Source organism: Arachis ipaensis, chromosome B8 (genome assembly GCF_059453495.1).
Source record: "Arachis ipaensis isolate K30076 ecotype BB chromosome B8, ASM5945349v1, whole genome shotgun sequence".
In the NCBI taxonomy this organism is placed as follows: domain Eukaryota; kingdom Viridiplantae; phylum Streptophyta; class Magnoliopsida; order Fabales; family Fabaceae; genus Arachis; species Arachis ipaensis.
The window spans coordinates 120,580,609-120,593,365 of NC_142443.1; the positions used below are offsets into that span (position 1 = coordinate 120,580,609).

The following is a 12,757-nucleotide window of genomic DNA, read 5'->3' on the forward strand; positions in this document are numbered from 1 at the left end:
TTTCTCTCTCTAGAAGAACAAAAACCAAAAACTAGCTAAAATTGTGTCTAAGTGTGTAATGGATGATCCCCCCCTTTCCCCATAGAGTTCCTGGTCTTTTCCATGAAAATTTAGCTTCAATTTGGGCCTGTCCAGCCTCAGAAATCGCCAGGCACGATTTCCTTTAATGAGGTCACGTGCAGCTCGTCACGCGTACGCATCATGTACGCGTGCGCGTCGATGGGGATTTTTCCAACCCTCGCGGATGTGCCATTCTTCGCGCACCATGTCCAGCTTCTTGCACCCACGCATGCGCGTGGAGTGCGCGTGCGCGTGCGCGTCGAAGCTGCTTTCCCAAAATCCAATTCTTCATGTTCCTTCCACTTGTACATGCTTTCTTTCTCTCTCCAATACCATTCTTGCCTTATAAAACTATGAAATCACTCAACAAACATATTACGGCATCGAATGGTAATAAAAGAGGATCAAAATATGGCAATTTTAAGGCAAAAGGAGGCATGTTTTCCATCATGAGTCAATATTAGGAAGAGAACACAAAAGCATGCTATTTCATTGAATAAATGTGGGAAAAGATGATAAAATCTCTCAAAATAAGCACAAGATAAACCACAAAATTGGGATTTATCAAGAACCTCTTAAAAAGATAAGGTTTTTCCCACAAGTAGTACTTTGCATCATTTAAAAGCTTTTTAACTTGTTGTTTAGTGTACTCCTTGGGGATGAACTTCATGGATTTGTAGTTTGTAATATCCACAAACCACGGAGCCCTCTGAATAGTGAAGAGTTTCTCATCCGGGAATTTGTCAGTCACAGGTGCAGGTTGTTGATTTCCTTTCTTAGGCTCAATTTTTGAAAGATGGTCAGCTACTTGTGTCTCTGAGCCCTTCTTGTCTCTAATCTCAATGTCAAACTTCTGAAGGAGAAACACCCACCTGATCAATCTTGGTTTAGAGTCCTGCTTGGTTAGAAGGTACTTAAGAGCAAGATGGTCAGTTAAAACAATAACCTTAGCACCAATTAAATAGGACCTAAACTAATCAAAAGCATAAACTGTAGCCAGTAATTCTTTTTCTGTAGTTCTATAATTCTTTTGTGCGTCATTTAGCACACGGCTAGCATAGTAAATGACGTGCATAAGCTTATCTTGTCTCTGTCCCAAGACGGCTCCAATAGCATAATCACTGGCATCACACATCAATTGAAATGGTAAATCCCAGTTGGGAGGAGCTATGATGGGAGCAGAGATAACCCTTACTTTCAGAGTTTCAAAGGCATGCAAACAATCATTATCAAAGTTAAAAAGAATGTCCGCAACCAAGAGGTTGCTCAAAGGCTTAGCAAACTTAGTAAAATCTGTTATAAACCTCCTATAAAATCCTGCATGTCCCAAGAAACTCCGGATTGCCTTAACATTAGTGGGTGGTGGTAATTTTTCAATTACCTCCACCTTAACATTATCAACCTCAATCCTCTTACTTAAAATCCGGTGCTCAAGAACAATACCTCCAGTAACCATAAAATGATATTTTTTCCAATTTAAAATAAGGTTTGTTTCTTGGAACCATTTCAAGACCAAGGAAATATGCATAAGGAATGAATCAAAAGAATTACAAAAAATAGAAAAGTCATCCATAAATATAGAATTAAACTTCGCATAACTGAACCAGCAAGTGCAATGGGTCGTCCAAGTAATACCTGAGTGACTCAGGGTCGATCCCACGATGATTGTGATTTGAAGCAAGCTATGATTATCTTGTAGATTTTAGTCAGGCGGATAGAAGAGTTGTTTGTTTGTTTAATACACATAAAAGGAAAATAAAGAAAGCATTACTAGGTTGATGTGTTTGCAATGATAAGAAGATGGTTAAGGCTTGGAGATGCTTTGTTCTTCTGGATTAATTCCGGTCTTGCTGTCTGCTCCAACTATGAATAATTTCTTCTATGGCAAGCTGTATGTGATCAATGCCAGTTTAGAGGTCGCTAATGCTCCTCTAGATCTGAACCCCAGGGTTAGTGCGGATCCAGTCTGATTGATGGTGAAGCTCCTACAGTTCATTCTCTTTGGTGATCCTACTCAAAACGCCACAGACAAGGTCGAATCTTCTGGATCAGGGAATGCTGTGCCTTTGGTTCTAGCCTCTACCACAAAGACTCTAATCTCTCCGTAGCTCGGCTGAACTGGTGTCTCGAGAAGTCTCCAACGAAGTCATAGATTAGCCGTCTAAGAGATGTATAATCAAGCAAATAGTTCATTGTTGTCCGATGAAAGACTCACTCCGAACCCTGTAGAATGAGATAACCTTGTACTGGTTAAACGCATTCATGATGATGAAGAACAGATATACATCTTAGAATAGAGAACCAAACACGTATTGAAATAGAACAGTAGTACTTTATTAATCCATAAAACTCAGCAGAGCTCCTCCCCTCAACCTAGGAAGTTTAGAAACTCATACTGACAGAAAATACAATGATAAACGTGTAAAGTGATCAAAATTCCCCCCTTGAGAGTGTAAAAGTTTTCAAATAAATACTAGACTAATGGCTAAAGATTACATAAGAAAGGGTAAAACAGTCTTTTAGTACAAAAATCCACTTCTGGGCCCACTTGGTGAGTGTTTGGGCTAAGCTTTGATGAGATCCACGAGCTGGGAGACTCCTTGGGTGTTGAACGCCTACTTGGGGGTCCTTCTTGGGCGTTTGAACGCAGGCCACCCCCTTGTGGGTGCTGGACACCCGGACTGAGGTAGAGGGCTGGCGTTGAACCCCAGTTTTGAGCCTTCTATTCTGAAGCAAAGTATAGACTATTATATATTTTTGGAAAGCTCTGGATGTCATCTTTCCAGAGCCATTGAGAATCCTCCATTTGGACTTTTGTAGCTCCAGAAAAGCTCCATCTAGATGTCATCTGGATGTCATCTCATCCTGACATCATCTGCAGCACTTTCTCTATCTCTGAATCAGACTTTTACTCCAGCTCCTCAATTTCAGCCAGAAAATACCTGAAATTGCATAAAAATGCACAAACTTATAGTAGAATCCAAAAATGTGAATTTTACACTAAAACATATGAAAATATAATAAAACTTAAACAAAACATACTAAAAACTATATGAAAATAATGCCAAAAAGCATATAAAATATCCGCTCATCACTCCCCTAAAGTCTAGAAGCCTTGCCGAGGGGTTTAACTAATAAATGATTTTTCTTTTATCTTTTGAAAGAGGTTTGAACTTGAAGTGGTTTGAAGTAGTTTGGAAAATTTCGATTAATTGAGAATTGAGTTTTGAAAGAAAAATTGGTTTTAAGTGAAATTATTTTGAAGGTTTTGGAAAAGGTCACAAAGAGGTGGTATTGATTTTAAAGGAAAAAGAGATTCGATATTTAAAACACCTGAGTAAGATGCAAGGGTTGTGGTTTGTCCCACTTATTCTGGATTAAGCAGTTAAACACCTGCCTGAGTAAGATACAAGGGTTGTGGCTACGTCTCACTTGCTCCGGTAAATATTTGAGACACCTCGGTAAGATGTAACAGTTGTGTTTTGTCCTACTTGCTCTGGGTTAAGTGGTTAAACACCTGTCTGGGTAAGATGTAAGGGTTGTGGCTTCGACCCACTTGCTCCAGATAAAGGTTTGAGACACTTAGGTAAGATGCAAGGGTTGTGATTCGCCCTACTTGCTCCAGGTTGAGATTGTAAACACCCGCCTGGGTAAGATGCAAGGGTTGAGGTTTGTCCCACTTGCTCCGGATTAAGCGGGTAAGATACAAGGGTTACGATTTAGTCCCACTTGCTTCGTGATGTGGTGTTCTACGTTCGGGTTAGCTACCAAATGTGTCAGGTTCTGGCAATATAACTGACACGTGAGCTCATAGCCAGTAGGACAAGCATGCACCATATGCATCTATGTAACAATGTTTAGGTATGCATATTATATTTGGTTTGTGTATAGGAATATTTCTGTTTAACTGCTAATTTCCATACTTACTGTAATTGCTCTTGATTGTGTTTGAACTTCATTACTTGTGATGGTGATTGTTGGTTCAGAATTATGGTACTTTGCTTCTATGTTGGGCCGGAGGCTGTGGTTTGCTTGTATGTTAGGCCGGAGGCCGTGGTTTGCTTGTATGTTAGGCTGGAGGCCGAGATTTGCGTATAAAAAGTTTTAACTCCAATACATTTTCTACTAAGCGACAAAAAAAATCCACAATATACCAACAAAATATCAAAATTATATAAATATCCGTATCTTAAACTCCAATACATTTTCTATATAAAAAAACATCCGCAGTTTAAAAACTCCGATACAATTTCTACTAAGCGACAAAAAACATCCACAATATATATATGATAAGTGGATAATTTATACGCTTTTTGGCATTGTTTTTAGTATGTTTTTAGTATATTTTAATTAGTTTTTATTATATTTTTATTAGTTTTTAAATAAAAATCACTCTTCTGGATTTTACTATGAGTTTGTGTATTTTTCTGTGATTTCAGGTATTTTCTGGCTGAAATTGAGGGACCTGAGCAAAAATCTGATTCAGAGGCTGAAAAAGGACTGCAGATGCTGTTGGATTCTGACCTCCTTGCACTCAAAGTAGATTTTCTAGAGCTACAGAAGCCCAATTGGCGCGTTCTCAATTGCTTTGGAAAATAGACATCCTGGGCTTTCCAGCAATATATAATAATCCATACTTTGCCCGAGATTTAATGGCCCAAACCGGCGTTCCAAGTCAGCTCAAGAATTCTGGCGTTTAACTCCAAAACTGGCACAAAAGCTGGAGTTAAACGCCCAAACTGGTACAAAAGCTGGCGTTTAACTCCAAGAAAAGTCTCTACACATGGAAGCTTCAATGCTCAACTCAAGCACACACCAAGTGGGCCCGAAAAAAGATTTCTGCATTAATTACTTATTTCTGTAACCCTAGGCTACTAGTTCTCTATAAATAAAACCTTTTACTTAGACACACATCTTGGGACGTTTAGTCCTTAGACCTCTGAGGCTGGCCATTCGGCCATGCCTAGACTTTGTTCTTATATATTTTCAACGGTGGAGTTTCTACACACCATAGATTAAGGTGTGGAGCTCTGCTGTTCTTCATGAATTAATACAAAGTACTATTGTTTTTCTATTCAACTCAAGTCTATTTCTTCTCCAAGATATTCATTCGTTCTTCAACTTGATGAATGTGATGATCCGTGACACTCATCATCATTCTCACCTATGAACATGTGCCTGACAACCACCTCTGTTCTACTAGCAATGGCTTGAATGCGTATCTCTTGGGTTTCTAATCTAAGATTGGAACCTTCGTGGTATAGGCTAGAATTATTGGCATCCATTCCTGAGATCCGGAAAGTCTAAACCTTGTCTGTGGTATTCCGAGTAGGATCTGGGAAGGGATGACTGTGACGAGCTTCAAACTCGCGATTGTGGGGCGTGTGACAGACGCAAAAGGATCAATGGATCCTATTCCGACATGATCGAGAACCGACGGCTGATTAGCCGATGTTGTGACAGAGCATCAGGACCATTTTCACTAAGAGGACGAGATGTAGCCATTGACAACGGTGATGCCCAACATAAAGCTTGCCATGGAAAGGAGTATGAATGATTGGAAGAAGGCAATAGGAAAGTAGAGGTTAAAGGGGAACAAAGCATCTTCATACGCTTATCTGAAATCCACCAATGAATTACATAAGTATCTCTATCTTTATTTTATGTTTATTTTCATCACCTTAAACTCCATAAGCATTTGAACCCGCCTGACTGAAATTTACAAGATGACCATAGCTTGCTTCAAGCCGACAATCTCCGTGGGATCGACCCTTGCTCATGTAAGGTTTATTACTTGGACGACCCAGTGCACTTGCTGGTTAGTTGTGCGGAGTTGTGATAAAAGTGTTGAGATTACAAGTGTGCCACACCAAGTTGTTGGCGCCATTGATGATCACAATTTTGTGCACCAAGTTTTTGGCGCCGTTGCCGGGGATTGTTCGAGTTTGGACAACTGACGGTTCATCTTGTTGCTTAGATTATGTTTTTTTTCTTCAGAATTTTTAAGAATGAATTCTAGAGTTTCAAGGTGATGTTCCCACCATCACAAAAGCTGATTGATTCTCATCAATTTAGCTATTGAATGTAATGTCCTGCTGAAGCTTGGCCAAACATGTCTAATCTTTTTAGACTGAAGCTTTAGACTAACATTGCATGATTCCTGGAATTCTTATTAAAAGTTTTGATTCTCTTTATTTTCTTTTCTATATAATTTTCGAAAAAAAAATACAAAAAAAATTTTAAAATCATAAAACCAAAAATATTTTATATTTCTTGTTTGAGTATATTGTCTAATTTTAAGTTTGGTGTCAATTGCATGTTTCTATTTTTCTTGCATTTTTCGAAAATTACATGCATGTGTCTTCATTAATCTTCAAGTTGTTCTTGATGATTTCCTTGCTCTGATCTTTAAATTCTCTTGTTTAGTGTGTTTTGTTGTTTTTCATATGCATTTTTACATTGTTATAGTCCTTAGTATACAAACATTTAAAGTTTGGTGTCTTGCATGCATTGTTTATTTGATCTTAGTTGTATTTTTATTGTTTCTCATCACCAAAAAGTCAAAAAATATTTTTAAACCATGTCTTTTCAAGTCAATAATACAGAGAATTGAAGATTCAGAACATTCAGCAGAAGAATCAAACAGAAAAAGCTGGGCGTTCAAAATGCCCAGTGAAGAAGGAAAACTAGCGTTTAAACGCCAGCCAAGGTACCTGGCTGGGCATTTAACGCCCAAAAAGGTAGAGTTTTGGGCGTTAAACACCAGAATGGGCACCATTCTGGGCGTTTAACGCTAGGATGACACTAGAGGGAAGATTTTGTTTTTAATTCACATTTTTTTCAAGTTTTCATATTTTTTTTCAAAATCAAATCTTTTTCAAATCATATCTTTTCAATCATATCTCCTTCAAAATCAATTTCTTTCCATTTTATATCTATTTTTACTATTTTCAAAAATCCTTGCTTCAATTAAAGATTTACTTCAAAAATTTTCAAGTTGTTACTTGCCTATTAAGAAAGGATCAAACTTTAAATTTTAAAATCATATCTTTTAATTTCTTGATAGTCAAGTAATCAACTTTAATTTTAAAAAAATTTTCTTTTTCTAAATTGATTTTCAATCATATCTTTTCAAGCATATCTTTTCCATCACATCTTTTTCAAAATTAATTTTTTTTCAATCAATTCTTTTTCTAATTTCAAAATCTTTTTCAAAAATCACTTTATTTCTTTCCCAATCTTAGTTTTCGAAAATCTCAATCAAATTTTCAAATTTCTTTTTAAAATCTTTTAATTAATTTTCGAAAATTCTTCCCCTCTTCTCACATCCTTCTATTTAAGGGACTAACACTCCTCCTCAAGGTGCAATTCGAACCCTATTTCTTTAATAAGTTCAAATTCTCTCATCTCTACCTCCTCCTTCTATTCTTCTTTTCCTCTGACACCTCAAGGAATCTCTATACTGTGACATAGAGGATTCCCTACTTTCTTGTTCTCTTCTCTTTCATATGAACAGGAGCAAAGATAAAGGCATACTTGTTCAAGCTGATCCTGAACCTGAAAGGACCTTGAAGAGAAAGCTAAGAGAAGCTAAAGCACAATTCTCTCTAGAGGGTCTAACAGAACTCTTCAAAGAAGAAGAAACCATGGCAGCCAAAAACAACAACAATGCCAACAATACAAGGAAGGTGCTTGGTGACTTTACTGCACCTACTCATGATTTCTATGGGAGAAGCATCTCTATCCCTGCCATTGGAGCAAACAACTTTGAGCTTAAGCCTCAATTAGTTTCTCTAATGCAGCAGAATTACAAGTTTCATGGATTTCCATTGGATGATCCTCATCAGTTCTTAGCTGAATTCTTGCAAATATGTGACACTGTGAAGACCAATGGGATTGATTCTGAAGTCTACAGACTTATGCTCTTTCCTTTTGCTGTAAGAGACAGAGCTAGAACATGGTTGGATTCACAACCTAAGGAAAGCCTGAACTCTTGGGAAAAGCTAGTCAATGCCTTCTTGGCAAAGTTCTTTCCACCTCAAAAATTGAGTAAGCTTAGAGTAGAAGTCCAAACCTTTAGACAGAAGGATGGTGAGTCCCTCTATGAAGCTTGGGAGAGATACAAGCAATTGATCAGAAGGTGCCCTTCTGACATGCTTTCAGAATGGAGCATCATCGGAATCTTCTATGATAGTCTGTCTGAACTATCCAAGATGTCATTGGATAGCTCTGCTGGAGGATCTCTTCATCTGAAGAAGACGCCTACAGAAGCTCAAGAACTCATTGAAATGGTTGCAAATAACCAATTCCTGTACACTTCTGAAAGGAATCCTATGAATAATGGGATAGCTCAGAAGAAAGGAGTTCTTGAGATTGATACTCTGAATGTCATATTGGCTCAGAATAAAATATTGACCTAACAAGTCAATATGATTTCTCAGAGTCTGTCTGAAATGCAAGCAGCAACAGGCAGTACTAAGGAAGCTTCCTCTGAAGAAGAAGCTTATGATCCTGAGAACCCAGCAATGGAAGAGGTGAATTACATGGGAGAACCCTATGGAAACACATATAATCCTTCATGGAGAAATCATCCAAATCTCTCATGGAAGGATCAACAGAGACCTCAACAAGGTTTCAACAACAACAATGGTGGAAGAAACAGGTTTAGCAATAGCAAGCCTTTTCCATCATCTTCTCAGCAACAGACAGAGAATTCTAAGCAAGACCACTCTGACTTAGCAACCATTGTCTCTGATCTAATCAAAACCACTCAAAGTTTCATGACTGAAACAAGGTCCTCCATTAGAAATTTGGAGGCACAATTGGGTCAGCTGAGTAAGAAAATTACTGAACTCCCTCCTAGCACTCTCCCAAGCAATACAGAAGATAATCCAAAAAGAGAGTGCAAGGCCATAACCACATCTCACATGGCCGAACATGGAGAAGAGGAAGAGGCAGTGATTCCCACTGAGGAAGACCTCAATGGACGCCCACTGACCTCCATGGAGTTCCCTAATGAGGAACCATGGGAATCTGAAGCTCATTCTGAGACCATAGAGATTCCATTGAATTTACTTTTGCCATTCATGAGCTCTAATGAGTATTCTTCCTCTGAAGAGGATGAAGATGTCACTGAAGAGCAAGTTTCTAAGTACCTTGGAGCAATCATGAAGCTAAATGCCAAGTTATTTGGTAATGAGACTTGGGAGAATGAACCTCCATTGCTCATCAAAGAACTGGATGACTTGACTAGGCAGAGATTATCTCAAAAGAGACAGGACCTTGGAAAGTTCTCAATCCCTTGTACCATAGGCACCATGACCTTTGAGAAGGCTCTGTGTGACCTAGGGTCAAGTATAAACCTTATGCCTCTCTCTGTAATGGAGAAGTTAGGGATTATTGAGGTACAAGCTGCAAGAATCTCACTAGAGATGGCAGACAATTCAAAGAAACAGGCTTATGGACTTGTAGAGGATGTCTTGGTAAAGGTTGAAGACCATTAAATCCCTGCTGATTTCATAATCCTAGAAACTGGGAAGTGTATGGATGAATCCATCATCCTTGGCAGACCCTTCCTAGCCACAGCAAAGGCTGTGATTGATGTTGATAGAGGAGAATTGATCATTCAAGTGAATGAAGACTCCCTTGTGTTTAAAGCTCAAGGATATCCCTCTGTCACCATGGAGAGGAAGCATGAAGAGCTTCTCTCAATACAGAGTCAAACAGAGCCCCCACAGTCAAACTCTAAGTTTGGTGTTGGGAGGTTCCAACATTGCTCTGAACATCTGTGAGGCTCCATGAGAGCTACTGTCAAGCTATTGACATTAAAGAAGCGCTTGTTGGGAGGCAACCCAATTTTTACTTATCTATGTTAAATTTCTCTTTTCTTTTGTTATTTTATGTTTTCTGTAGGTTAATGATCATGTGAAGTCACAAAAACAATTGAAAAAGCAAAAACAGAAGGAAAAACAAAATGAAAAACAGAACACCCTGGAGGAGAAACTTACTGACGTTTAAACGCCAGTAAGGGTAGCAGAATGGGCGTTAAATGCCCAGTCTGGCACCATTCTGGGCGTTAAACACCAGAAATGGGCACTAGACTGGCGTTTAATGCCAGGAATGGGCAAGAAGCTGGCGTTAAATGCCAGAAATGGGCAGCAGCCTACGTTTAACGCCAGGATTGGCATCAAGGGGCGTTTTGCACGCCACATGGTGCTGGGATGAGGAATCCTTGACACCTCAGGATCTGTGGACCCCACAGGATCCCCACCTACCCCACCACTCTCTCTCTTCTTCACCCATTCACCAATCACCTTAATACCTCTTCCCCAAAAACCCCTCACCTATCAAATCCCACCATTCTCTTCACCACTCACATCCATCCTTCATAAAACCCCACCTACCTCACCATTCAAATTTAAACCACTTTCCCTCCCAAACCCACCCTCTATAGCCGAACCATACACACCCCTCTCACCCCTATATAAACCCATCTTCACTCCTTTATTTTCACACAACCTAAACACCACTTCTCCCCCTTGGCCGAAACACAAAGTCCACTCCATCTCCTCTATTTCTTCTTCTTCTACTCTCTTCTTTCTTCTTTTGCTTGAGGACGAGCAACCTTCTAAGTTTGGTGTGGTAAAAGCTAAAGCTTTTTGTTTTTCCATAACCATTTATGGCATCAAAAGCCGGAGAAACCTCTAGAAAGAGGAAAGGGAAGGCAAAAGCTTCCACCTCCGAGTCATGGGAGATGGAGAGATTCCTCTCAAGGGTGCATCAAGACCACTTCTATGAAGTTGTGACCAAGAAGAAAGTGATCCCCGAGGTCCCTTTCAAACTCAAAAAGAATGAGTATCCGGAGATCCGACATGAGATCCGAAGAAGAGGTTGGGAAGTTCTCACCAACCCCATTCAACAAGTCGGAATCTTAATGGTTCAAGAGTTCTATGCCAATGCATGGATCACCAAGAACCATGATCAAAGTGTGAACCCGGACCCTAAGAATTGGCTTACAATGATCCGAGGGAAATACTTGGACTTTAGTCCGGAAAATGTAAGGTTGGCATTCAATTTGCCTATGATGCAAGGAGATGCACACCCATACACAAGAAGGGTCAACTTTGATCAAAGGTTGGACCAAGTCCTCATGGACATATGTGAAGAGGACGCTCAATGGAAGAGAGATTCAAGAGGGAAGCCGGTTCAACTAAGAAGGCATGACCTCAAGCCCGTGGCTAGGGGATGGTTGGAGTTCATCCAACGCTCAATCATTCCCACTAGCAACCGGTCCGAAGCTACTATAGATCGGGCTATCATGATACATAGCATCATGATTGGAGAGGAAGTGGAAGTTCATGAGGTTATATCCCAAGAACTCTACAAGGTGGCAGACAAGTCCTCTCCTTTGGCAAGGTTAGCCTTCCCTCATCTCATTTGTCACCTTTGCAATTTGGTTGGAATTGACATAAAGGGAGACATTCTCATTGATGAAGACAAACCCATCACTAAGAAAAGGATGGAGAAAACAAGAGAACCTCATCAAGAGCATGAGGAAATTCCTCATCATGAAATCTCTGAGATGCCTTAAGGGATGCATCTTCCTCCACAAAACTATTGGGAGCAAATCAACACCTCCCTAGGAGAATTAAGTTCCAACATGGGACAACTAAGGGTGGAGCACCAAGAGCATTCCATCCTCATCCATGAAATTAGAGAAGATCAAAGAACCATGAGAGAGGAGCAACAAAGGTAAGGAAGAGACATTGAGGAGCTCAAGCACTCCATAAGATCTTCAAGAGGAAGAACGAGCTGCTATCACTAAGGTGGACCCGTTCTTTAACTTCCTTGTTCTTTATTTTCCTGTTTTTCGAAAATTATGCTTTATGTTTATCTATGTTTGTGTCTTTATTACATGATCATTAGTGTCTATGCCTTAAAGCTATGAAAATGAATCCATCACCTTTCTTAAATGAAAAATGTTTTTAATTGAAAAAGAAAAAGAAGTGCATGAATTTCAAATTTTAAAACAGTTTAATTATTTTGATGTGGCGGCAATACTATTGTCTTTCTGAATGAATGCTTGAACAGTGCATATTTTTGAATTTGATTGTTTATGAATGTTAAAATTGTTGGCTCTTGAAAGAATGAAAGGAAAAGGAGAAATGTTATCTGATGATCTGAAAAATCATAAAATTGATTCTTGAAGCAAGAAAAAGCAGTGAAAAGCTTGCAAAAAAAAAGAGGCAAAAAAAAAGAAAAAGAAAAGAAAAGCAAGCAGAAAAAGCCAATACCCCTTTAAACCAAAAGGCAAGGGTGATAAGGATCCAAGGCTTTGAGCATCAGTGGATAGGAGGGCCCACAGGAATAAAATCCTGGCCTAAGCGGCTAAACCAAGCTGTCCCTAACCATGTGCTTGTGGCGTGAAGGTGTCAAGTGAAAACTTGAGACTGAGCGGTTAAAGTCGAGGTCCAAAGCAAAAAGAAGAGTGTGCTTAATAACCCTGGACACCTCTAATTGGGGACTCTAGCAAAGCTGAGTCACAATCTACAAAGGTTCACCCAGTTATGTGTCTGTGGCATTTATGTATCCGGTGGTAATACTGGAAAACAAAGTGCTTAGGGCCACGGCCAAGACTCATAAAGTAGCTGTGTTCAAGAATCAACATACTTAACTAGGAGAATCAATAACACTATTT

General features: G+C 39.3%; 1 non-coding gene across 1 annotated transcript; it reads right to left on the reverse strand.

The window, feature by feature from the left end:
- Nucleotides 1-8,111: 8,111 nt before the first annotated feature.
- LOC148549439 (small nucleolar RNA R71) lies at nt 8,112-8,219 on the reverse strand. The gene has a single exon (XR_015898802.1). It is a non-coding gene; the product is annotated as a small nucleolar RNA R71 (small nucleolar RNA).
- Between the last annotated feature and the right edge of the window lie 4,538 nt (nt 8,220-12,757).